The 27,665-nt window shown below is 37.2% G+C and overlaps 1 long non-coding RNA gene across 1 annotated transcript; it reads right to left on the reverse strand.

Moving 5' to 3' along the window:
* Positions 1-22,687: 22,687 nt before the first annotated feature.
* LOC115031314 (uncharacterized) lies at positions 22,688-25,509 on the reverse strand. The gene is made up of 3 exons (XR_003836938.2): positions 25,398-25,509; positions 25,081-25,187; positions 22,688-22,897 (listed from the first exon to the last, which is right to left on the reverse strand). It is a non-coding gene; the product is annotated as an uncharacterized LOC115031314 (long non-coding RNA).
* Between the last annotated feature and the right edge of the window lie 2,156 nt (positions 25,510-27,665).

Below are 27,665 nucleotides of genomic sequence, written 5' to 3' on the forward strand. Positions count from 1 at the left end.
ACCTAGAAATGATGTAGAGTTCAGAGAGGGGTGCTGCTTACTGGCTTGCTCATCATGATTTGCTCAGTGTGCTTTCTTAGATAACTTAGGATCATTAACCCAGGGATGACACTACCCACAATGGGCTAGACATTCCCTTATCAATCAGTGATTAGGAAAATGCTATATAGGCTTGCCTATAGCTGAGACCTATGAAGGCAACTTTTTAAATGAGGTTCCCTCCTCTCAGATGACTTTAGCTTATGTTAAGTCAACATAAATCTATACAACACAACATAAAAAGATAGGAGAGGGGGAGAACATATTAAATCCAAGAAGATGAAGACATCTTCCATGTGGAAGTTCTGTCTAAGCTAGGACAGTGGGATCTTGGGGGGTAAGGCTTGATGGAGAGAACTGCATACCCAGAAACTGCAGTCATTTGACCACATTTTGTTTGTTTTGTTTTGGTTTTTGGTTTTTTCGAGACAGGGTTTCTCTGTATAGCCCTGGCGGTCCTGGAACTCACTTTGTAGACCAGGCTGGCCTCGAACATTTTGTTTGGAGTATCCATGGCCAGGTTTTTGGATCATGTCAGATTCTGAGAGAGGATACTTTCTCTGGCCTTTTTTATAAAAGTAATGATAAAAGTGCTGTAGGGCAAATATTCATATTTATATATTTAACTTTACATCAATTAACAATTCAGGTGAAGCTTCATTGTTATTAATATAGATCTATGTTCTAATTGAAAACACAGTTGTCAGGGATTTTTTAAAGTAGGTTCAGTTAATAGTACTGCTGATAAGAGGAAAGCTAATGAAAACCAACAGATGGTCTACTTAATATTGCTCTCAGCTTTGAAACATGTGCCAAGTGTTATTCAAACAAGGACATGTTAGGGCTGTTGCACGAAGCTTTAATTATACCTATTTGCACTCTTGAGTCTACTGAAATTGATGAAACAACATTGTAACACCAACACTGGCCAAAACAGAAATGAAATAACACCCATTTATGATATTGTGTGGTTCTCTGTTTTCCAATGACCTCTACAGACAGCATATCTTTTTGGTCTTCTTAGGTTCAAGAAATTGAAGATGGTAGTCAGAAATATTCACAGAGTAGTGACACCTGACTCTATATCAGCATGTTGAGTTTTGAATACTGAACAGCATCTCCAAGGTCATTACTAAGTTATTCCTAGTTTATTAAATTATCAAGTACACTCCAACAGAGGTAAGCTGCCAAGACCATGGCCTCTCAATAAGAGCACTGGCAATATCCACACTATTAAGAACCCTGCAAACCACCTGGTAAATATTACCACCCACTCTTCATAACAAGACACTGATGAGGTTTTTGAAGCCAAGAAGGCTTTACTATCAAATTCAAGGTCAAACTGCTTTTAATTGGTACCCTAGGTGGCTTAAATAAACAGAAAAAAAGTAATTGTGGATCAATTGACTAACAGACAGGATTTTAGAAAAGAAGGGAAGGGGAGGATAGGAGAGGGTATGGAAAGTGAAGGATGTAAAAGGAGAGAGGAGGACTAAGGAGAAGAAATGGGGGATTTCTGAAAGTTATAAAGATGAGAGGGAAGGGTGCTATTATTCAGTCAGAATTTAAATAGCTGTAGAAAACCCTTTAACTCAATAGCCAAAAGCAACATAATTAAAAAAGGCCAGCATTCTTTTCCCACTCATCTGCCCCACTCACCTAACTCAATTTTACCTTCTATCTGCCTGCTACTCTAGGGAATTAGGATTTAATACATGTAACTCTGTTTGAAAATAGTGGCATAAGTGCGAACCTTAAAAACTGTTTCATGTCCTGGAATTAAGATATGTGAAATGCCTAGAATCTGATGACTCTGGCTCCTAGGCTACCTCATGAAGTAGATACTGTCCACACAAAATCTGTTATGAAATATAGTTCTATCATTAAAATACAAGAACCTGAATCCAATAGGTCTCACAAAATACTATGCAAGTTGCCAATATGACCACCTCTGTAGCACTCCAAAATAATAAATAGTCTTGCCTCCCCAGGCATTCAGCCTCATGCTTCTTACCAGAAATTACCAGCAGAACAACAGTGGAAAACCATACAAAATTATTTTTGTTGCTAAATTTATAAGGCAATCATGAGAAAATCATGTAGTTTATTGCACAAAGAAATAAATGTATACACCAGAATAATAAATTTCTATTATTTTAAAAAAATCTAAAATGCTAAATAAAAATATAACTTCCATGATTTTCATCCCCCCAACACACACACTCAGGCCAGTGCTTTTAACAATTGTTCCCCAAGTGATGCTGTTGTTTAAGGGACAGGGGAATTTTTAGAATGTAGGACCTCACTGCAAAAAGTAGTCACCAGTGGAAGAACATGATCTGCCCCCTGATAATAAGCTCATTTTAGTTTCCTGTTATATCTTGTTGACCGAGAAAAGATTTAATATTGGAAGAATGAGAAATCAAAATCAGGAACTCAATTTTTTATATGAATTGTAAGTTACCATTCAAAGCAGTGGGTTTCATTATGGTATTTTCATATATGTGTTATTATGCTTTGTTCTTCTTCATCCTCCTCCAGAATCATATTTCCTGTCCTTCTTTATTCTAGTTTACTTCTCTGTTGCTGTAATAAAATACTGTCTTAAAACAACATGGGAGTAAATGGTTTGTTTCGATGACAATTTGCAGTCTGCCATTCAGGTAAAACAAGGGTACAGCTCATCACAAGGCTGGAACTGAACCAGAGACCACAGTGGAGCACTAGGGAAATGATGTTAAGTGACAGGCTCCCTTGGCTTTCTCAGCTATCTTTTTTTCATATGTCAGGCCCACCTGCTTGGAAATGGCAGTTCCCACAATGACTGGGCCTTTCTGCATAAATTAGCAACCAGTAAAATGACTAAAGTATCCTCACAAACTAATCAGATACAAGCAATTCTGGATTGAGATTTCCTCTGTTTTTACCAAGGTGACAAATGTAATATTGAAACAGTTTTTAGACCCTCTTTCTGACTTTGTTTCCTTCCAAAAGACCATGTTGCTTTCAGAGCACAGACATTCTATTCATCTGTTTCTCCTCCTCTTCCTTTCTCCTTGAGATTTTTCCTCCCTTCTCGTGGACCCATTTTATGTTTCATAACTCCCACGAATTATGTATATGTCCTGGTTTGAATAAAATCTCTAATGAGCCCATAGGAACTTGCAATTTTAGAAAGTCTAGCCTTGTTGGAGTACATGAGTCTTTATTGGAGAAAGTGGTCACTGGTGGTAAGCTTTCAGATTTCAGATGTTCAAGCCATGCCCAATGTGACATTTACTTCAGGCTGTCTGTTTATCTGACTGTAGAGCTCTCTGTTCCTTCTCCACCACCAAGTCAAACTGCTATGAAATTAAAGGACTAAATATCTGAAAATGTAAACCAGCACCAATCAATTATTTTTCTCTGTATGAGAGTTGCTGTTGCCACGATATCCTCCCATACCAATAGAAACCATAACTGAGACAACATACATACACACAGAAACATACATTTACAAGCAGATACACATAAACACTTATACACATGTGACTGTGTATAAGTTCACAGTCACATACATACATATATATGCACACATATTCACAAATACACATATATACAGACACATAAAAACAGATTCATAAATACACACAAACCTACACATGTACTTTTTCTAAATGTATGAGGAACAATGAACTCTCACAGTTTTCTTAACACATTATAAAATTTAATTTGCTATTAGCATTTTGAATGAGTTCCTTTGTGATTGTGTTACCTCACTCAGGATGATGCCCTCCAGGTCCATCCATTTGCCTAGAAATTTCATAAATTCATTCTTTTTAATAGCTGAGTAGTACTCCATTGTGTAAATGTACCACATTTTCTGTATCCATTCCTCTGTTGAGGGGCATCTGGGTTCTTTCCAGCTTCTGGCTATTATAAATAAGGCTGCAATGAACATAGTGGAGCATGTGTCCTTCTTACCGGTTGGGACATCTTCTAGATATATGCCCAGGAGCAGTATTGCTGAATCCTCCGGTAGCACTATGTCCAATTTTCTAAGGAACCACCAGACTGATTTCCAGAGTGGTTGTACAAGCTTGCAATCCCACCAACAATGGAGGAGTGTTCCTCTTTCTCACAATCACAAAGGAACTCACACAATATGTACTCACTGATAAGTGGATATTAGGCCAAAACTTAGGATACCCAATATATAAGATACAATTTGCTAAATGCATGAAACTCATGAAGAATGAAGACCAAAGTGGGGACACTGTGCCCCTTCTTAGAATTGGGAACAAAACACCCATGGAAGGAGTTACAGAGACAAAGTTTGGAGCTGTGACAAAAGAATGGACCATCTAGAGACTGCCATATTCAGGGATCCACCCCATAATCAGCTTCCAAACTCTGACACCATTGCATACACTAGCAAGATTTGCTGAAAGGTCCCAGATATAGCTGTCTCTTGTGAGACTCTGCCGGGGCCTAGCAAACACAGAAGTGGATGCTCACAGTCAGCTATTGGATGGATCACAGGGCTCCCAATGGAGGAGCTAGAGAAAGTATCCAAGGAGCAAAGGGATCTGCAACGCTATAGGTGGAACAACATTCTGAACTTACCAGTACCCCAGATCTCTTGACTATAGCTGCATATGTATCAAAAGATGGCCTAGTCGGCCATCACTGGAAAGAGAGGCCCATTGGACACACAAACTTTATATGCCCCAGTACAGGGGAATGCCAGGGCCAAAAATGGGAATGGGTGGGTAGGGAAGTGGGGGGGGTATGGGGGACTTTTGGGAGAGCATTGGAAATGTAATTGAGGAAAATAACCAATAAAAATATAAAAATTAAAAAAAAAGAATTTTGAATGATCACACAATGAGAGGTAAGAGCAGATTATCCATATTTTAATGATCCAGCTTTCGCAAAATACAATGTTAAAGATAAATAGGTTGAAAACCAGTAACTCATTAGTCTACCTTGAAGAAAGTATTCCAATTAAGTTTTGTCTAATTTCCATGGCACCAACTTGCTTTCTTCATATGCATTTTCATGGTCATAGATAAGTGCTGCTCTCAGAATTAATCAGCAAAGTTTCTCTTTGCAATGAACAGATATGAATGTAGAAACTTGGGATTGACCGTGTTGCTAAAAATAAATAGTGTTTGAGTTCTCACATATAATAGGATATTTCCACCTCCCCTTCTGAGGCTCAGGGAACATTAAGGAAGAAGAGAAGACTGTAAAAGCCTGAGGATAAAGAAGACCTGTGAAATGTCTCCTTAAAATGACACAGCTATTTCTCTCATGATCTCAGCTGCAGCTGGCTGCAATGAGTCTGCACAAGACTGGGCCAATCAATAGTCAAGTAGAGATCTTTTTTTTTTTTTTTTTATTTTTATTACATATTTTCCTCAATTACGTTTCCAATGCTATCCCAAAAGTCCCCCATAGCGCCCCCCCACTTCCCTATCCACCCATTCCCATTCTTTTGGCCCTGGCATTCCCCTATATTGGGGCATATAAAGTTTGCAAGTCCAATGGGCCTCTCTTTCCATTGATGGCTGACTAGGCCATCTTTCGATACATATGCAGCTAGAGACAAGAGCTCCGGGGTTCTAGTTAGTACATCATGTTGTTCCAACAATAGGGTTGCAGATCCCTTTAGCTCCTTGGGTACTTACTCTAGCTTCTCCATTGGGAGCCCTGTGATACATCCAATAGCTGACTGTGAACATCCACTCCTGTGTTTGCTAGGCCCCAGCATCGTCTCACAAGAGACAGCTATATTTGGGTCCTTTCAGAATTGGGAACCTTCTCAAGTAGAGATCTTAAGAGGCTCATGGAGCTCCATATCTCTCTGCCGAACTACTTACTAATGATATCAAGTAATAGTCTTCAGTTGTGTATCCACTTATGACTTATCCCTCCAAACTCCAGTGTATAATCAGAGCTGGTTAAACTCAGTGGGTCACAACACAAAAGAAAAGACATGAATCCAGAAAACTGGCTTGAAGGAATAGGAAGAATTTGACAGGGGTGGGAGAGAATTAGAGGAAGGGGGATAAGAATAACCACAATACATTGCCCACATTTATGAACTTTCCAAACAACAAATATAATACCAGTTATATTAAGTACATGAGGTATGTTCTGAATAAATCTAGTATAACACAGTTTTTAAAAGGAAAATCAAGTACTAGAAATTACCTGGATGACAAATGAGTGGGAAAATTATGGACCACTGACCTTATTAAATGTTTTGTATATGTAAAACACAAGAATGGTATCTGTACATAATAACTTGAAAAGTTTTCCATGGTATATTTCTAGAGGAAAAAAATAGAATATTTAGAACAAAGAATATAAAAGAATAAAAAATAATAAAATGTTTTTTCAAAATTAAGGAAATTATTTTAAGTGACTTATTTGTTTATATAGTGAAGAATGAAAATGAATTTTGGAGAACATTTATTTTGGTCTTCCATTTTCTAACAATGATAGAAAGCCTCTCATAATAGGTTTCTGAATCTCTCAGAATAGAACAGTTTCATCTTTTGAGAATTTATCTGTAAAATCTCTCCCTTACCAAAAGGATCTTTTTTGAATTACCTTCAAATTACACTTTCAACATTTCATTTCTACTCTCTCATTTGTAGTTCCCTTTCACTTGGTTTTCTGCATTATTCAAGCCACCCTGGCATAAGCTGTAGAATAACAAAAGGCTTCTAACAAAATGAATTTGATTCCTCTTCTGTGACTAAATAATAATAATGATAATGATAAATAATAATAATAATCCAAGGTACACTTCAAAATGGAAAGATTGCTTTAGAGAGCAATTAATAAAGATACAGAATTACAAATGTGTAGATAAACATTGATGGGTTTGAGCTAGAGACTTGGTGCAATGGTTAGGAATATACACATTTCTTGTACAGAGCCCATTTTCATTTTTCTTCATCCATCTCAGGTAGCTCTGAAACATCTGTAACTCCAACTGCAAAGGGCACAATGCTTTCTTTTCTCCTCCATCTACACACATATATGCATGTACACACAGACACAGACTTACCCAAATAAAAATAAAATGAATTTTCTTAAAATTTTCAGTGAAATTAAAATTTTAGGTAACAGTTGAATGATATATGACAAAAGGAGAAATAAGACAGAGAAACCATGTTTATGAATGAAAAAAGGTGCCATTTGAGCCGCCATAAAAATCTATAAACAAAATTGTTTGGTGTAATGAAATACTGAGATATGTTTTGGTCTTGTTTTATTTTTATTCATAAAGGTGTTATATGCAAAAATAGTTTGAAGAAAGCAAGTTCGGCAGGAGTTTCTTGTGGTGTGCACACCAAAAATGATAGTATGCAGACATTTACAAAACAGACAGGCATCTAGAACTTTCTGTATTGGGGAATGGTATTTTTTTTCAGTGTAGTCAGAAAAATACAGAAACCAAGAATGACTTCTATAGTTTACTATGCCATTCCCAGTGACCTGATATTCAAAGTCTTGGCAATGGGGGAAAGAGCTTGGCACCAGAGAATAAGGAAGATGTTTATTCTAACAGGTAAAAAGTGGAGAAAGTAGAGCACAGCATAGAGAAAGCTCAGAGGGTTATAAAGTCATAAGATAAGTAAATATCTGAGAAAAAAGTTAGCAGAGACAAATTGTCCTGAGGGGTAGTGATGGAAAAGAAGAAACATAACAGCTACAGTGAACCAGGGTGATGAAAGTGCAGAACATAGAGCTTCTGCTGTACAAAGATACAAAGACTGGAGTATTGACTGCCACCCCAAACTCCAGTTACATGTGGATGGAGGGAACTGACTCATGCCTGGTGTCCTCTGACCACCTGGCACCATGCTCATGAACATTACACACACATACACACACACACACACACACACACACACACACACACACACACACACATTAATAATAATTAAAAATTATTTTAAAATTAATTTCGAATGAAGGAAGTTTCAGATACTCTTTGTTCAAGCTAAAGAATAATAACGCATAGAAACCAAATGAAATTTAAAAAATAATAAAGAGGACATAAGAGGGAAGTGGCAGAAAAGGAAGAAGTGACTTGAGGAGTCCCTGAGGAGGAGTCACTGACGAAGAAAACAGAAAAGAGGCAAGATCTGAAGGAGAATATTGAGTCACTGTAAGCTCTATTCCAACTATGTCATAGTTGAGATTTTTCTCACATTTATGTCACTGGAATATTAAATGGAAGACAAGGAGGTAAAGCCTCCAGAGCTGAGGTTGCCAAGAACAAAAGGAAACTATTACATTGGCCATTGCAGAGGTCCTGACCTATATAGCTCAGAATACCAAGCTACTGGAACAAGCCCCGAGATCCTCAATGCACAAGAAGGCACAGTAGCAATGGGGGAAAGAAATAGAGGGATTCCCAGTGGGGAAGCAGGATATTTCCCATTGTGCTGAGGACAACTCTAAAGGGAGGTGTTTAGGAGGCATTTTCTAAGAGTAGACTAGGAAGATAGTTCCATCAGTAAAATGTAAAATAAACTGACTCATGAAAGTACAAGGATCACAGTTCAAACAAACAAAAAGCTTAAGATATTGGAGTGTGCTTGTGAACACATTGTTGCAGATAAAATGGCAAACAGAAACTTTGAGCTTATTAGTCAGCTAGGTGAATCCCAGGTTTCATAGACAGACTGTCAAAAAAGAAAAGAAAAGAAAAGAAAAGAAAAGAAAAGAAAAGAAAAGAAAAGAAAAGAAAAGAAAAGAAAGAAAAGAAGGAAAGGAAAGGAAAGGAAAGGAAAGGAAAGGAAAGGAAAGGAAAGGAAAGGAAAGGAAAGGAAAGGAAAGAAAAGAAGGAATGGAAAGGAAAGGAAAGGAAAGGAAAGGAAAGGAAAGGAAAGGAAAGGAAAGGAAAGGAAAGGAAAGGAAAGAAAAGAAAAGAAAAGAAAAGAAAAGAAAAGAAAAGAAAAGAAAAGAAAAGAAAAGAAAAGAAAAGAAAAAATTGATGGTAGGTTCCTGAGGTTGACTTCTGGTCACCAAACAAGCACACATATACATGCCCATATATACACCACCAACATACACAAGCACATATGAGCACACATATCCACACAAACTAAATTAAAAAAAAAAGAGGAAGACAACTGTTTTGACAACAACAGCAAAACATCCCTGGGATAGAAGCTATTTGAACTTGTGATATCTCAGGGAATTCAAACCAATCAGCACCTTCATGTGCTGTTTTGCCTTTTTTTTTTCCAGAGACTTCTTGCATTCCATGAGATACTGGGTGGAGGGGCCATTATTATCTTTATTCTGTATGCTGGAGACATTTGCAAATACTGTGTAATATTCCAAGTATACCCAATTACAAAAAAAAAAAAAATGAAGCAAGGATTAAATGCAAGTACATCTATCTTCAACGCTCTTTCATTATGTGTATTTCTATTAAAATTTGTCTCTCTGCTCCTGCCAACAGTACTTAGAAGAGGAGTACTTAAAACATGAGAGAAGACATGGATATATCATTCATAGGCATATATGCAGAGGATGCTCTACCATCACACAAGGACATATACTTCACTATATTCATAGCAGCTTTATTTGAAAGAACTGAAAACAACCCAGAAGTCCTCCAACTGAAGAATGGATACTGAAAGTGTGGTTCATTTGCACAGTGGAATACTATTCATCTATTTAAAACAAGGACATTATGAATTTTTCAGGCAAATGGAGGTAACCAAGACCCACTCACTCTTAAGTAGATATTAGCCATAAAGTACAGAATAACCATCATATACCCCACAGACCCAAAGAAGTTAAACAAGATGAAAGTCCCAAGCAAGGATATTTGCATCTCACTTGGAAGGGGGAACAAAATTGTCATGAGAGGCAGAGTGAGGGAGGGGTTGGGGGATTGGGAGATGGAAAATAGTGGGATAGGATCAGGCGTGTGGAGAAAGTTAAGAGAGGCTCAGAGGGTCAAGAGAGTTAATGGAACTCTGCAGCTCTCAGGTGTGGGGAGCCAGGGGAAATCTCTAAGAATTCCCAGAGGCCTGGAATGGGAAGGTTTCCAGGTGTCAATTTCAGTGACTTTAGTAGATATGCCTAAGAGTGGGGATTTAGACGCTGTAGAAGCTATCTCCTGTAGCCACCTAGCACCCCCCAGTGGAAGGTAAAGGACACTAACCTGCCCACAAAACTTTCAACCTCTAATTTATCCTATGTGAAAGATATGCAGGGATAAAGATAGAACAGAGACTGAACAAATGGCTAACCAATTACTAGACACATATTATGGGCAAATAGCAATTCCTGACCCTATTAATGATACTTTGTTATAACCGCACACAAGAACCTAGGATAGCTGTCCTCTGAGAGTCTCCAACCAGCAGCTGACTAAAACAGATATAGATACTAAAAGCCAAACATTGGGCCCTTCATGGAAGTGTTGCAGAAGTATTGAAACACCGGAACAGGATAGGAACCCCACAGGAATATCAACAGAGTTAACTAGCCTGCACCTCTGGGAGAATCTCATAGATTAAAATACCATCCAAAGAGCATACATGGGATAAACTAATCCCTGGCACATATGTACCAGACATGCAGATCAGTCTCCATATGGATCCCCCAACAACTGGAGTGGAGGTTCTCCCCTATATCTCTAGTCTGGCTATGGTATCTATTCTCCAACATAGCTGTCTTGTCTGACCTAAGTGGGAGAGGATGCACCTAATCCTGCAAATTTGATATGCAAGGGTTGGGGTGGGGGGCACTCAGAGGAAGAGGGGAAGGAGAGGGTGGATAAACTCTGTGAGGGGGGAACCAGAAGTGGAGAGGCAGCATTTTGGATAGATAGATAGATAGATAGATAGATAGATAGATAGATAGATAGATAGATAGATACATAGATACATAGATACATAGATACATAGATACATAGATACATAGATACATAGATACATAGATGATACATAGATGATACATAGATGATACATAGATACATAGATACATAGATACATAGATACATAGATACATAGATACATAGATAAAAATAAGAAGCCAAGATTTGTGGTTCAAACTCATTATCCCAGAGCTAGAGTTGTAGCCATAATAATTGAAGACCTCTGGGTAAAACTGAAATATCTTGTCCCAGGTAACAAGGTAGGGGCTGAAGAGAAGGTTCAGTGGATAAGAGAACTTGTTACTCTTTCAGAGGACTGGGATTCAGTTCTCAGGACACATATCTGTGTCTTACAACCATTGTTATTATTATGTTTTTATTTTTTACTTTCTGGTTCTTATAAAACCCTAGATGTTGAAGGGTTTTCTAAACTCTTTAAAATATTTTTTATTAAATATTTTCTACATTTACATTTCAAATACTATCCTGAAAGATCCCTAAACCCTCCCACCACCCTGCTCCCCATCCCACCCACTCCTGCTTCCTGAACCTGGCATTCCCCTGCACTGGGACATATAATCTTCGCAAGACTAAGGGCCTCTCCTCCCATTAATGGATTACTAGGCCATTCTCTGCTACATATGCAGCTAGAGACACAACCTCTGGGGGTACTGGTAAATTCATATTGTTGTTCCTCCTATAGGGTTGAAGACCCCTTCAGCTCCTTGGGTACTTTCTCTAGATCCTCCATTGGGGGCCCTGTTTTCCATCCAATAGATGATTGTGAGCATCCACTTCTGTATTTGCCAGGCACTGGCATAGCCTCATAAAAGACAGTTATATCAGGGCCCTTTCAGCAAAATCTTATTGCTATATGCAATAATGTCTGGGTTTGTTGGCTGTTTATGGGATGAATTCCCCTGGTGGGGCACTCTGTGGATGGTCCTTCCTTCACTCTCAGCTCTGAACATTGTTTCTGTAACTCCTTCCATGGTTATTGTGTTCCCCATTCTAAGGAGGAACGAAGTATCCACACTTTGGTCTTCTTTCTTGAGTTTCATGTGTTTTGCAAATTGTATTTTTGGTATTCAAAGTTTCTGGGGTAATATCCACTTATCAGTGAGTACATATCATGTGATTTCTTTGTGATTGGGTTACAACACTGAGGATGATATCATTCAAGATCTATCCACTTCCCTAAGAATTTCATAAATTCATTGTTTTTAAATAGTACTCCATTGTGTAAATGTACCATATGATGAAGCTCACTTGATCATGTTGCATAATTGTTTTGATGTGTTTCATAATTTGGTTTGTGGGGATTTTATTGAATTTTTTGCATCAATATTCATAAGGGAAATTGGTCTGAAGATCTCTTTTTTGTTGAGTCTTTATGAAGTTTAGGTATTAGACGAAGTGTGGCTTCATAGAATGAATTGGGTAGAGTACCTTCTGCTTGTATTTTGTAGAATAATTTGAGAATAATTGAAATTAGGTCTTCTTTGAAGGTATGATATAACTGCACTATACTCATCTGCTTCTGGACTTTTTTTGGTCATGAGACTATTAACGACTGCTTCTATTTCTTTAGGGGAAATGGGACTGTTTAGATTGCTAACCTGATCCTGATTTAACTTTGGTACCTGGTATTTTCTAGGCAATTGTCCATTTCATCCAGGTTTTCCAGTTTTGTTGAGTAAAGCCTTTTTTAGTAGGATCTGATAATGTTTTGGATTTCCTCAGGTTCTGTTGTTATGTCTCCTTTTTCATTTCTGATTTTGTTCTTTTTGGTGGGGGGTTGGGTTTTGGTTTTTGATTTTTGGTTTTTGGTTTTTGTTTTTTGAATTTTTTTTTTTTTGCATATTGGTTTTTGGTGTGTTTTTCATTTTTGGTTTTGGGGATTTTTTTTTTTTTTGATACAAGTTTTCTCTGTGAAGCCCTTGAACTCAGAAATCTGCCTGTCTCTGCCTCCCAAGTGCTGGGATTAAAGGTATGCACCACCACAGCCAGGCCTCATTTCAGATTTTGTTAATTAGAATACTGTCCCTGTGCCCTTAGTTACTCTGGCAAAGGGTTTATCTGTCTTGTTGATTTTCTCAAAAAACAGCTCCTAGTTTGGTTGATTCTTTGCATAGTTCTTTTTGTTTCCACTTGGTTGATTTCAGCCCTAAGTTTGATTATTTCCTGCTGTCTGCTCCTTTTGGGTGAATTTAATTCCTTTTTTTCTAGTGCTTTTAGGTGTGCTGTCAAGCAGCTATTGTATGTTCTCTCTAGTTTCTTTTTGGTGACACACAGAGCTATGAGTTTTCCTCTTAGGAATGTTTTCATTCTGTCCCATAAGTTTGGGTATGTTGTGGCTTCATTTTCATTAAACTCTAAAAAGTCTTTAATCTGTTTCTTTATTTCTTCCTTGACCAAGTTATCATTGAGTAGAGAGTTGTTCAGCTTCCATGTGAATGTCGACTTTCTATTATTTATGTTGTTATTGAAGATCAGCCTTAGTACTTAGTGATCTGATGGGATGCATGGGATAATTTCACTATTTTTGTATCTTTTGAGGCCTGTTTTGTGACCAATTATATGGTCAATTTTAGAGAAGGTACCATGAGGTGCTAAGAAGAAGGTATATCCTATTGTTTTAGGATAAAATGTTCTGTAGATATCTGTTAAATCCATTTTTTTCATAACTTCTGTTAGTTTTAATGTGTCCCTGTCTAGTTTTTGTTTTCATGACCTGTCCATTGATGAAAGTGGGGTGTTGAAGTCTCCCACTATTATTGTGTGAGGTGCAATGTGTGCTTGAAGCTTTACTAAAGTTCCCTTCATGGATGTCGATGCCCTTGCATTTGGAGCCTAGATATATAAAATTGAGAATTCATCTTGGAAGATTTTACCTTCGATGAGCATGAAGTGCACCTCCTTGATTTTTTTGATTACTTTGGGTTGGAAGTCGATTTTATTTGATATTAGAATTGCTGATTCAGCATGTTTCTTTGAACCGTTTGCTTGGATAATTGTTTTCCAGGATTTTACTCTGAGGTAGTGTCTGTTTTTGTCTGTGAGGTGGCTTTCCTGTGTGCAGAAAAATGTTGGGTCCTGTTTGTTTAGCAAGTCTTTTAGTCTATGTCTTTTTATTGCAGATTTGACTCCATTGATATTAAGATATATTAAGGAAAATTAATAATTGCTTCCTGTTATTTTTGTTGTTAGAGTTGGCATTCTGTTCTTGCAGCTATCTTCTTTTAGTTTTGTTTAAGGATTACTTTCTTGCTTTTTCTAGGGCATAAGTTTCGTCCTTGTGTTTTTTTTTTTTTTTCTGTTATTATCCTTTGAAGGCCTGGATTCCTGAAAAGATACTGTGTGAAGTTGGTTTTCTCATGGAATACTTTGGTTTTTCTATCTATGGCAATTGAAAGTTTTGCTGGATATAGTAGCCTGTGCTGGCATTTGTGTTCTCTTAGGATCTGTATAATATTTTTCCAGGATCTTCTGGCTTTCATAGTCTCTGGTGAGAAATCTGGAGTAATTCTACTAGGCCTGCCTTCTTATGTTACTTGGCCATTTTTCCTTATTGCTTTTAATATTCTATCTTTATTTAGTACATTTGTTGTTCTGATTATTATGTGTCAGGAGGAATTTTTTTTCTGTTCCAGTCTATTTGGAGTTCTATAGGCTTCTCGTATGCTCATGGGCATCTCTTTCTTTAGGTTAGGGAAGCTTTCTTGTATAATTTTATTGAAGATATTTACTGGCCATTTAAGTTGAAAATCTTCATTCTCATCTAATCCTATTATCCTTAGGTTTGGTCTTCTCATTGTGTCCTGGATTTCCTGGATGTTTTGAGGTAGGATCTTTTTGTATTTTGCATTTTCTTTGATTGTTGTCTCCATGTTTTCTATGAACTCACAACCATTTTTAATTCTAGCTCCATGGTATGTGAATACTCTAGTTTCCTTAGAAACGTGCACTCAGATTCACCAAACCAATGACAACAACTTTACTTCCTAATTTAACTGATGAGGAAACAGAAGCAGAAAGAATATGAGTGGAAGAGGTCGGCTGGTTATAGAGAACTAGGAACTCTAAAGGTAAGTGTATGCAATCCCAAACTCCTGATTGCATTTCATTTATATTTCTGGTGTCGCCTAGCCTGAACATGAGAACAAGACTACATGAGAACCTATATTAAGAAATTAGAACAAGCCATCTCTGAATAGTGCTGATGCTACAGAGGCTGGAACCCAACCTTCTTCAAAATCCTATTGTCAGTGATGCAAAACCAAAATCCTCTGACTCATTTACTGAGCCTTAGGACTTGGTAGAAAAAGAGCACAAGCTTCCATATTAGAGCACCATCATGCATGTGCTTCTAGCTCCCCAGCCTTGTTCTTTAGATCCACACTTACTCCCACTCATATCTTAGTGTTCACTTATCTTATATTGTATCTGTTTGTAAGTGTTCTTGTATGGAGATATTGTTATGGATACTTAGAGTATGAGCATGTGTGTGCATGTGCACATGATAGGGTAAGGTGCTATTCCAGCAACTATGTTGAATAGTAGAAAGGGGCACTATATTTTTAAAAGTTTCCCGAGCTTTGCAAATTTTATTTACATTCTGAATCTGAATTTCTCTTCCCTTATTCCCAGGAAAGAATGTTTAATTTCAGAGGAAATCCCCATATAATTTTTGAATTCCTATTACTGATGTGTCTACTGCTCAACCCAGGCTTTCTCTCATGTAAGGATATTCCACTATGGGTAACTGATTTGAGAAAACAGTAATGTTTTCTCACAGAACTAGACCACCTGGATGTTCATAGATAAATAAAGGGGTATTTAATTTAGAAATCAGCAGCTTGCCAGTCCATAGTTCTTATTTCAGCTGTCAGTAAGATATCTCCTGATCCAGAAATCTTTAGTAGTATTGAATTCATTCATACTAGACCAATACAGTTTAGTGGGTCCAAGAAGAAATGCTAGGGGTGTTAAACTTGGCCCAAATCTTGGCCCTTTCCAGTCTTCTAGAATGTTCTTCTATCTTAGTAGGAGTAGACTTACATTCCTCTTCATCAAACTCGAAAAAGTCCTCTTTTAATGACTCGGCTTCCAAGTGATTCTGTACTTATCCTTTCATTGTTGAAACTCAAGATACCACTAAACTACAGTTTTCTCTTAGTTTAGAAGACAAATTTACTTTATACTGAGAGAGGTTAGTTGTTTTATAGCCCATTTAGAGTTACTTTTGTCTAAAGAAAACACTTTCACTTACAAGCAAAAAAGGAAAAGGAAAAAGGAATAGAAAAGAAATGGCTACAATGGCTACAGAAGTTCTGATTGTGACCAGAAGTCATTTAATGGAAGAGGCTTTCAGAATTTCCTCAAATGTTGGTGCCAAATCTACCAAACTCATTTTATTAACCTTGAAATAACTTTCTTAGTTGACTTGTTGATGAGAGAACCACACCATTATATTATCCGTTTCAATGAGGAACAACCATTAATGCAATACTTTCTATGTCTTTTGAGTCTGTCAATAGCCCATTGCTGACTATGAGATAAAAGTTGAAACTGCTGAGCCAGGATCTGGACTCTTCCCACTGGTAAAATCCCATCCACCCTTACCATATATATAAAATTTTAAAACATTTAAGCAAATTATTAAGTGCCTATTTTAAGTATTTTGAATCACATTTTGACCTGATGCCAACATGTGGTTGGGATGAAGGGTATGTGTAAGATACTGAAAAGAGTCTGAGAAAGAAACTAAAAGGCAATTTCTAGAGACAAATGGAGCTGTAGAATGGTTATATAAAGATTGTAGGCAGCTGAGACTTTTGGATGGTCTTAGAAAATCATTAATTTCTAATTAATATTGGATTAGGCTGTCACAGTTTCATCTCAGATTAGAAATGTCCACCTCTTCCTGTTGCTCCTCCAAATTCTCATCTAGTGATACATTGTTTCTTGTTTGGGACAGTAGTTCCGAAGTTTCCTAGTCAGTACACAGCAGGTGTAGAAAACTCATTACCTGATGCTGTCTTAAAGAGAAACTAGGTGGGTAAGGTGCTTCAGTGGTCTGGCATTCAAGGATCCACTAGTGACTTCTCATTCTTTCAAGGAACTGCTGTGATGATGTGTAGGATGACAGCTCATCTGCTGGGGACCACCCTGGTGGGGGCTTCTTTCATCAACTCTCCTTGAGGAAGCTGTGGGGGAAGAACATTAGTGGAGGCTAAGAATTTGATGTATGAGATATTTAGGCTTGCTGTATAATAACTAAAAATTTACTTGTCTAAGTTTGCTATTATAGTTGACCTGCTTTCTGTGTTCCTTTGAGGCCAGAAACTGTAGTCTCTAGCACTTTAACACCTCATCCTAAAACAATGGGAGATTAAGAAAAGGATTAATTGCTAGAGGCTATTCCCTTTTGCCCAGGTGCCTCTTACTTCTCAGGTTAAGGGGATGTTTGGAGCAATAAACTTCTATTGGACTAGGAGAAGAGAATATCCCTCACAGAAGAAAAGAAAAAAAAAAACATTTACCTAAGCAAATTTGTATAAACATAAATTCACACACAAATTACACATACATACACATTTATATAGTTCCGTTCAAACCAGCTTCCATACATTCTTACAGTTACATACTCACACACACATCCATACGTATATATGCATATGGAGCAAAATACCAAGCACCAGGTCAGAAACAACTCACTCATTCTGGATGAAAAATGAGCTCTGATCTTTATTGAACAGTGAAAGAAAAAGCTTCTACCATTTTAAACTAAATGAATTAAACCCAAGTTTGTAGGAGGTAACTTTTGTTCCTTTAATAAAACTAAATTTGCATTGTTATTAAGAGAAGGCCTGTTCTGTCCCATGGTAAGGAGAAGCCTGCCTGTTCCTTCTCCTCTCTGCAGAATCTTTTTCAACTCTTTTCCCTCTGCATTCTGCACTTTGCTCTCTTAGTTTGTTTGTTTGTTTGTTTTTTATGTTACCTGTAGTTTCTAAATTATTCCATTCTGCTTTCTCCTTCTAATCTTGCTCTCTCCTACTGCTTTGATGTCACAATAATGACCTTACTCTCAGTTCCTTTTCTCCCAATGCTATGCCTAAAATTGTAAGTTCTTCTTGACTTCAATTCTGTCTAAAAAGTGTTCTAAAAACTTCTCTTCAGCTCAGTTCCATCACTGCTCTCTTTGTCCTCCACACTTATATATCTTCTCAGAATACATCATGTGGTAAAAATTAAGTAATACTTGGAGATGAAGTTCAGCCCTTCTTTCTTGATGAAGAATTTGATTATGACAATGTGACTCTCCCAAGTTTACTGCTGGAGAGATAGCAACCATCCAAGAGCTATCTAAGCAAAATAGAGTGGGTTCCGGTACAAACGTGTGCGAACTCCATGACTGATGCCTCTGGGTTTAGTTTTATTTTGCTCACACTCAAGCGACATTAGAATAAAGCATATACCAACTGAAAAAAATTCATGACTAGATCACACGTGAAATTCAAATCATAAATTGAAATAGAAGTTTCCAACAGAGAGTGTTTACACAAATATCCACTAGGAGTAATTATCTAGCGAAGCATTCATCACCTTTCCCAGACCCACAGGTTCATTGAAAGATAAAAATCATAATGAAGTTATTAGTGACGTTTTGTATAGATAAACCCCAATATTTTGTCTTTTGTCCTAGCACATATAGTAAATGATTAGTTCCCTTTTTATGACCTTTGGTAGTTGTTTTAAAATCTTTTGGAATATACTCTGATTAGTAGAAAGCTACTGTCTATAAGCAATTAACTGCTGGCATATGGGAGATGACAGAGGTCTCATTGATGTTTTCACAATCAGAAGAGGACATAATAGTAGCCCAAATATAAAATAACTTAATAAATAATTATATAATCTTAGGAATTCTTATAAGATCATTTTAAAGAATTGAGAAGTCATCTATTTGTCTATATAGCATTAATACAAGACAATATATTTTCATAAACCTGCAGAGATGTGCTCAAAATGGATGGGCTAATACTTAGTGATTGTTATATATGTATAATAATAACAGGAAAATAATAATAGTAGCAGAAATCTTTCCCAACTTTATATACTCATAGGACTTTCCTGTAAGAGCTTCATCATAGACATTATCTAAAATGAAGTCATTTCAGGAAGATCACCAGCTTGCTGCAGGAGGATGCAGCACTAAAACCAGCTGTCTGCATATCTTGCTTGCCTAGAGCTGGAGGGAGAATGGGCACTTCTGTGAGGGAAAACGCAGAGGCAAACTGTTCACAACACTGAAGTCTCTTTGTTGAGACTTTTAAGAAATTGGACAATTATCCACAGAGAGTTAGTGTAAGTAATTCTGGATTTACAACAATACCTGTTCACCCACCAAAATCTTCATTTTTCTTTGTACTTCAATGTCTCATGTATTCTATAGCCAGTCTGACTGCATTTTTAAACTCAGCATCATATCTCTGATGATGATGATCTGTTACCCTGTCCACTACATTTTTTATATTTCCCTTCCAAAAGTATTCTTTTGCTACATGTTCATCATCATACTTCTAACTCAACAGTCTTCCAATACAAGTTTTTACCATCCCCAACTTCACTTAAACTTTTTCTCAAAAAAAGTCATAGAAAGTCATAGGTGTCTGGGCAGGGCTAGAGAACTTGAGCTTACCATAACCAGTGCTAGGATTTATAGTCCTCCCTGAGGAATTTCAAATTGCAACCAAGCTTGCAAGATGATGACAGCTCAGTTATTTCGATTGTCTCTTCATGTTTTTTTCTTTCTCATTTTTTTTAAACATCAGTGTGTGTGTGTATGTGTGTGTGTGTTTATGTGCGCATGTGTGCATGGACATGTATGAGTGTGGATACACGTGTGTATATATTATTATGTAGTAACCTGCCCAGGTGTTCCACAACACAGATATGGAAGTCAGAGGTACCAGTGAGTATCAGTCCTCACTGTACACCTTGTCCAAGACAGTGTCTCTTGTTTGATCCTTAATCTTAATTTCTCATCATTCTGGAATATTTTTAGAATTACAGAGGCACACACCTGTAACTGGATTTACAAGAGTCCTTGGCATCTGATGTGGATCTGGAGTTTATAATGAAAGGAGTTTAAACACTGAGCATACTTATCCCACACTATTTGTTTAGCCTAGACTCCTTGGTGAATACTGTATATCTAAAATACAGAATCATTCTGTAGAGTCCATGAAACTATGTAAATATTTCCTTACTTAAATTTCAAAATTCCCAAAGTTGATTTATTTAGTTTAAACACAAGTAAAAACAAACAACCAGCTCTCGCCTTTAATCCCAGCACTTGGGAGGCAGAGGCAGGCGAATTTCTGAGTTCTAGGCCAGCCTGGTCTACAAAGTGAGTTCCAGGACAGCCGGAGCTCTACAGAGAAACCTTGTCTCGAAAAACCAAAAAAAAAAAAAAAACAAACCAAAACCAACCAATCAAGAAAGAAAGAACGAAAGAAGGAAGGAAGGAAGGAAGGAAGGAAGGAAGGAAGGAAGGAAGGAAGGAAGGAAGGAAGGAAGGAAAAAGATAATATAGATAAAAGTGCTTCCTCCTTTCTTCAGTCCAGATTTTCAGCTTCATGCCAAGGGTCTCCTTTAACATTCTCATGAGAAAATCCTTTAAAGACTGTGGCTGCGGTGGGCTGAGGGATTCTCTTGGGCTTTGTGCAGATGTGGGATATATTTAGCCACATACAAATATTCTCACAGCAGAAATGCCCACCTTCATTAGCACAGCTTCTCATCTCTAACTTTTACAAGTGTCTCTCAGTGGGAGAAGAGATCTTTCTGCTCCACTAATAGCATTTTTCCTCCCCTGCAGAGAGAAAGCTCAAAGAACAAAGTTCACCTCCTGAAATAAGGGAAAGGAGCTAATTATTGCAAGTATCTCTTCTCCCTCTGCTATTTCTCTTTACTCATGCCGAAGCTTAGTTATGGCTGGCATGTTCAACTCTTGCTTCATTGCAACATGATGATTCATGTCTGATTCCACAGCTAATAATCTACCTCAAAATCTTTCCAATGCTAATGCTTAATCTATGCAATCAATGACAAAGGGCATATTTCTATGTCATATGAGAAAAATGAAAAATTTAGATATAAATCAATATGTATTATTTTCCAGAGAAATACTGTATCATGGACTGAAAAAGTGGATTAACAGATCGAGCAAGAACAGGACCTGAGTTTGAATCCCGGAACCCATGTAACAATGTTATATTATATATACATGTTTATGTATATAATTGAATCCATGAACTTGAGTAGAATTTGCTGGATGCCAATATACCTGTGGATTCTATATGAGGGTGCTGTATCATGCAGCTTAGGAGTTACAGAAATACAGTTATGGGACACTTTTCTTGGATCTTAAAACCTGAACTCATGTCCTCTGCAATAATGGGCAAATGATCTTAAAGACTTGCTATTCCTGTATTTGGTTTGTTTGTTTGGTTTTGTTGTTGTTGTTTCTATTCTTTTGTATACAAGTCTAGGTTTTGAACAGGTCTGCACTGGAACATACCAAATGTGTTGACCTTACTGCAGTGAGCTTAAGGGATCCTCTGTCTTTGCTGACATTACAAATCCACTCCTGCCATTAAATTTGTAAGGCAAAAATCACAGCTACTTAGCTATCTCAAATCATGAAATCTAATTTAATTACTGTGTGAACCTCAGAACACTGAATTTCAAAAGCCACCAGATACTTTTTTATTTAACTTTTATTTAGTTAACATTTATTAATTTGCCATTGACTAACTGGAGAAAAAATGGGGTATGGTATTCAATGACAATTTTTGTCTAAGCTAAAGGCCTCTCTATCTTATTGGGAGCTTTAAATACATCTTCAAATTGTTTCATCACAGTTCTCTAGACATTAAATTGTAAATATGACACATATCTTTACTTCAAAAAAATTAACTTATATTGTATGAATCTAGGGCATGCATGACCACATTTGACATAAATGTGGTCAGATGACAAAGAGATAGAATCAGTTTTCCTTCCACCACATGAGTTTAATGGATCACACTCAGGTCTCCAGGGTTAGTAGCAAGTGATTTTACCACTGATCCACAATATACTTCATATTTATTTTAATTCTTCTTAAATATTTTGTTTTATTTTTAGTTCTCTCTCTCTCTCTCTCTCTTTCTCTCTCTCTCTCTCTCTCTCTCTCTCTCTCTCTCTCTCTCTCTCTCTCTCTCTCTCTCTCTCTCTCTCTCTCTCTGTTGTGTCTCTCGCTCGCTCTCAACGCCCCCCCCGGGGGGAAAGTCAGACTTTTAAATCCTCTGGAGCTAGAGTTCCATTCAGTTGTGGACTGCTGGACATTGTTGCTGAGACCCAAACTCAGGTTCTCTGCAAGAACAGTAATTGCTCTTAACTACTGACTTAGTTCTCGAGCCTAGCTACCTCATATTTGTTAACAAATCATTGAAACGTTTCCAGTCTCCAAAAATGTGTGTGTGTATACAAGACAGTAAAACTTTGAAAAATTAGTTTATAATATTGAACATTATGAGTTAATTGGCATATAATAAATAATGGCTGTATTCTATGTCTATGCCACCCAAACAAAGATGCTGACATATCTTGAATTTGCAAGAGAAATCCCAGAATGTCTGATGTAGGCCCATTAATTTGTACAACACATTAAGGACACCAAAAGTTTTTGGGTTAGGTTTTTATTTATTAAAAAATACAAGGTGATGATAACAAATTAGGATGGGTCCTTATTGTTTCCTTTCCTTTCTTCATGTGGTAGAATCCTGAATAGAGATGTTGAATATCCAATTAAGTATAATCTATCTGCTTCTTAGAAACCTGTGATGGTGCAGTACATCTCATCATTCCTGGTTACTGACCAAGTGTAGGCCACTAGCCTGTATCCTTTAAAAAGACAAAGATGCTTTTAGCTCTAATGGAACCAAGTTACACTGGTACAATGCATAATTGTATTTAAGCAGCATGTCTAGTTAGCTGAAATACACAACACATGCAAGATACAACTCATAGAGACCATCTCTAGTAGATATGCATGGCACCCTATTGAGGGATGGGGCTAACCACACAGCTCAAAATTATTAACCCAGAAATAGTTCTGTCCAAAGGAAAAACATTAACAAAAAAAATTGAACAAAGACTGAAGAAAAGACAATCCAGAGATTTTCCCACCTAAGGATCCATCCCATCTGCAGACACCAAACCCCCACACTATTTCGGATGCCAAGAAGAGCTTGATGACAGGAGCCTGATATGGCTGATCCCTGAGAGGTTCTATCAGCACCTGATCAATACAGATAGAGATTCTCACAGCCAACCACCAGACTGATCCTGGGAACTCCAATGGATGAGATAGGGAAAGTACTGAAGGAGCTGAAGACTACAATACAATAAAATAAACAATACAAACTAACTGCATCACCCAGAGCTCCCAGGGATTAAACCACAAACCAAAGAGTATACATGGAGGGAGCCATGAATCCAGATATATGTATAGCAGAAGATGGCCTTATCTGACATCAATGGGATGTCAGAGAGGCTTGATGCCACAGTGTAGGGGGATGCTAGAGGGGTGAGGTAGAAGTGGGTGTGAGGGTGGAGGAGCACTCTCATAGAGTCAAAGGGGATGCAGGGGAAAGGAGGGATAGGTCAGGGAGTTTGAGGAGGGGGAAGGGGGAAAGGGGGCATCATTTGAAATGTAAATGAATTCAATGATTATTAAAAGAAAGTTGGACTCTATTACTAAGACAGAAACAGGTGGATGGGCAGCTGATAGGTCTACTGAAGGGTCTGTTATAACATATGCTTCAGATTTCAAACTTACACTAAAAGCTGTTGTGGTTGGTGAATTGTCTCCCATAGGCTCACATACTTGAATGCTTGATCCCTAGATGCTGGCTGTTTGAGAAGATTGCTGAACCTTCAGCAATCAGTACATCACTGGACACAGATGGTCACTAGAGGAGGGTCTTAAATGAGCTCCACATATTTTCTTGTTCACTTTAATTTCCTGCTGCAGACTCAATGTGACTAGCTATTCCCCTCTCTTGATGCTATACATGCCTTACCAGGATAGCCTGCATCCTCTCAAACTAAAACCAACACATTGAGGAAGATGAAATATCTCAAAAAGGTCTAGAAAAGCAAGTAGTTTTCAGAAGTGTCTGTTTGCACATATTAGTTCTGCAGAATGATGTGTTTCATTATATTTTCAGAAGTGTACATAATACACTTAGATCATGTTCATTTCCTATTACTTCTCTTGTTGTCTCATGTTCTTTCCACTTCTGCTGACTACTTTCGCTTAACAACTAGCTCTCTTTCTTTGTGTGTTTGTGTGTGTGTTTATGAGAGAGAGAGAGAGAGAGAGAGAGAGAGAGAGGGAGGGAGAGGGAGAGAGGGGGGAGGGAGAGAGAGAGATAGTGTTTGTGTAAATTTCACTAGTGTTTGTGTTGCTTACAGATTAGGAACAACGGGTTATTACAGAAACGTGGATAATTTAATAGTATCTACACCACTTAAGAAAGTCTCCTTCCCTCTCCTAGTAACTATTAACTGTATAAATAACATAAGGATGAGGTGAGTTAAGTTTCTTAAAGAGCTATGGATACTCTGTAAACCAATAATTAACAATGTGAACCAGTTCACTTTACATTTCTGCTTTTCTGTTATGATGCTGTCATGTACAAATTTACTCATTTCTAAAAAAACACTGACCTACAATCTATATTTTATATGCATATGTATCACACACACACACATACACACCAATTATAAAACATGTACACACACACTACCTTACCCGCACATACAAATCAAACACATACATAATGCTTATGACACACATAACAAAAATAAGCACATAGAACCATCCTCCACACAAACACCTTAAAATGTAACAAGCATACACTATCTTATTCACACATGCTCACCCCTTTCATATTCATAATGTCATAATGCCTACCATATACACAAAATACACATACATAATACCTAACTTGTGTACTCATTATACATAAATAATGCCTTCTATAGCAACAAACAAATAAACAAAAAACCCACATACTTACATTTTGCTAGCAAGAAGACTCAATTATCCAAGTATTTGGTTTGCAATCATGAAGACTGGAGTTCACCCACAATGAGCATGAAAACAATTTCAGGCATGCTTTTAGTCCTACAGGAGAAGTAGAGAAAAGAGTAGAGTAAGAGTAGATCCCTCTTACTCCCTTTCTAGCAGGTTTAACCTACTTGGAGAGCTGTGAGATGGTGAAATAATCTGTTTAAATATAAGATGGAAAACTCCTAAAGAAACTGTATTCTAGCTTTCATATGTACATCCATGCACACACATATGCACCTTTACAGAAGCTAACATATAACATACAGGGAAGAAAAATCTTGTGCCAGTGAAACGTCCATATAGAAGTTAATTGGTAGAAAAGGAATGAAGAACTTCATTTACTTCCACAGGACTTAGAGCCTCCCTTGGCAGGGTTTCAGAGTACATGCTAATTTGTGTGTCTGCAGTATGCTGATCTATTTAATAAAGCAGTGAAGCTCATCACTAGATTATAATAATTAACTGCTTAAAAATAATTATTTAACCTTCATTCAAATTTATCAGTCACCAGGGCTTCTTTGGATCCTGATTGCCATCGCAGACTATTAGTTGGAAAGAGTTCTGGTTACAGGTCATAGAATCCATTTTCCTTGCTTTTATTGCACTTTCATTACTAGATATCTAAATAAGACTTCATAATTAATTAGGGTCTTGTTTCATGTGACTTCACTTATCAGTGACCATGTCTTTATTTAGGGAGACATCCAACTACCTTAATAATCAAATGATTATAAAGTGTGAGACAGAGGGCAAAGAAATTAATCAAAATTGGATTGATTTCTGGAAGTTTGGCTGACTGACAGTGCAGGTGTCTTATAAGTAAGGTTCTGGCAGTCACAGGATTTTCTGAATTTTAGACTGAATAAATATTTCAGTCTAAGTTAGTATGATTGACAGGTTCTTGAGCTGGCAAGTTGTTAATTCTTAATATCTATTTCTATTTCTTCCAGCTTATGTTTTCTCCTATTTTCAGTCTGTCTCATAATATTTGAATTTCTCAATCCTTCAAGTGATTAAAAGTCCTGCCAAACTATAAAAAAATATAGTATATTCATAGAAAAGTAGAAATGGAAAAGATCTATTGAAAAACATACTTAAAGAATATCAGCTTATATAAAATGTTAATAATAATATTGACTATAATAGGAATTGGATGAATATGGAAATACTGATTTTGGGACTGGAGAGATGTCTTGGTGTGTAAGAGTGCTTGCTACTTAAGCACAAGAACCTGAGTTTGGGTCCCCAGTCCCCATATTATAAGAACAGAATACCTTCACAGAACGGTAATCCCAGTGTCATGGGGGATGGAGGCCCTGAGAAATTGAACTTTGCTCAGAATCTCATGCTGAGGAGGCAGAAGACATCAAAGACTTGCCAGCCAAAAGAGAACTTGTCTCCAGAAGAAAATTCACAGATTCCAAACAATTTCCTGGGGTATGTAGCAGACAGAAACTTATTTCATGATGGGCAATGATTATCAGGAGCACTCCTTGGCCACGAGTACTTATCTGTGTATTATGCAATACCCAAAATATGTACATGGGAGAGTCACTGATCAACATTGTCATTCTTTTTAATGTGGCCAAATCAAAAACCTATTTTTACCATTACTTTTTTCTTATTATGTATGATGAGAACCAGTTTCTGTCCCTATCAACTTCAGTAAATCTTTCTCTATATAGTCATTGTTTTTTATTTTCAGAATCCCTAACTCTCTGAAAGTCATCTTAGTTTCTCCATTTTTTTACAATTTCTTTCCCCACCACTCTTCATCCCCTAATTCCACCGAGTCTGGACAATAAATATATGCTATGCCCTTTTGCATTAATTGTGTCTATTTTATTGGTGTTTTCTGATGCTTTAGCTTTGTTGAAGTCTGAGGATTTGCTGAATTAGTAAACTTTCCTTCCAGGGCTGAATGAGTTCCTATAGAGGAGGAACAACTGAGGATGTACATCATTCATATCCAAACCAACTACCCAGAGTCTATGGGGAAAGGCTCCATTTCAGGTTCTCATACACCAGGCTACTTCCATGACTTTCCCACATCCCAATATTAGAAAAAGATAGAGTGACAATATCTCAAAGTCTGCTAAAATTATTTAACTAATTCTGATCCTCTGGATCCTATTTTAGTCTTTCTGCTCTTTCTCATGTCAAGTACAAAAGCTCTAGATTTTGTTCTTGCTTCCTCTGTTACTCCTTGAGAGTCCTTATGATTAAGATGTGTCCCTTTTTCTTGACACCTAATAGCAACAAATTTGCTTCCTGGTCTATTGATCTCATGCTCCATGAAGAGAAATAAAATGTACATGTTACTTCTCTCAAAAGTAAATTTCTATAAGAATCATGCCGAAGTCCTTCCCTCCCTCAGCCTAAAATAAACTCAGTATGTCTCACTGAAATTTCTATTGGTTCCATGCATAATCCATGAGAGTTCTAAAAGCAACTCATTAAGTTGTTGCTTTCTTTAACTCTCTAACTCCAACTAAAGCCTAATACTTACCACCAGGGTCTAAAATAACACCT

The sequence above is a fragment of the Mus caroli genome, unplaced genomic scaffold (assembly GCF_978045245.1).
Source record: "Mus caroli unplaced genomic scaffold, Mus_caroli_1 scaffold_1, whole genome shotgun sequence".
NCBI classification, from domain to species: Eukaryota; Metazoa; Chordata; class Mammalia; order Rodentia; family Muridae; genus Mus; species Mus caroli.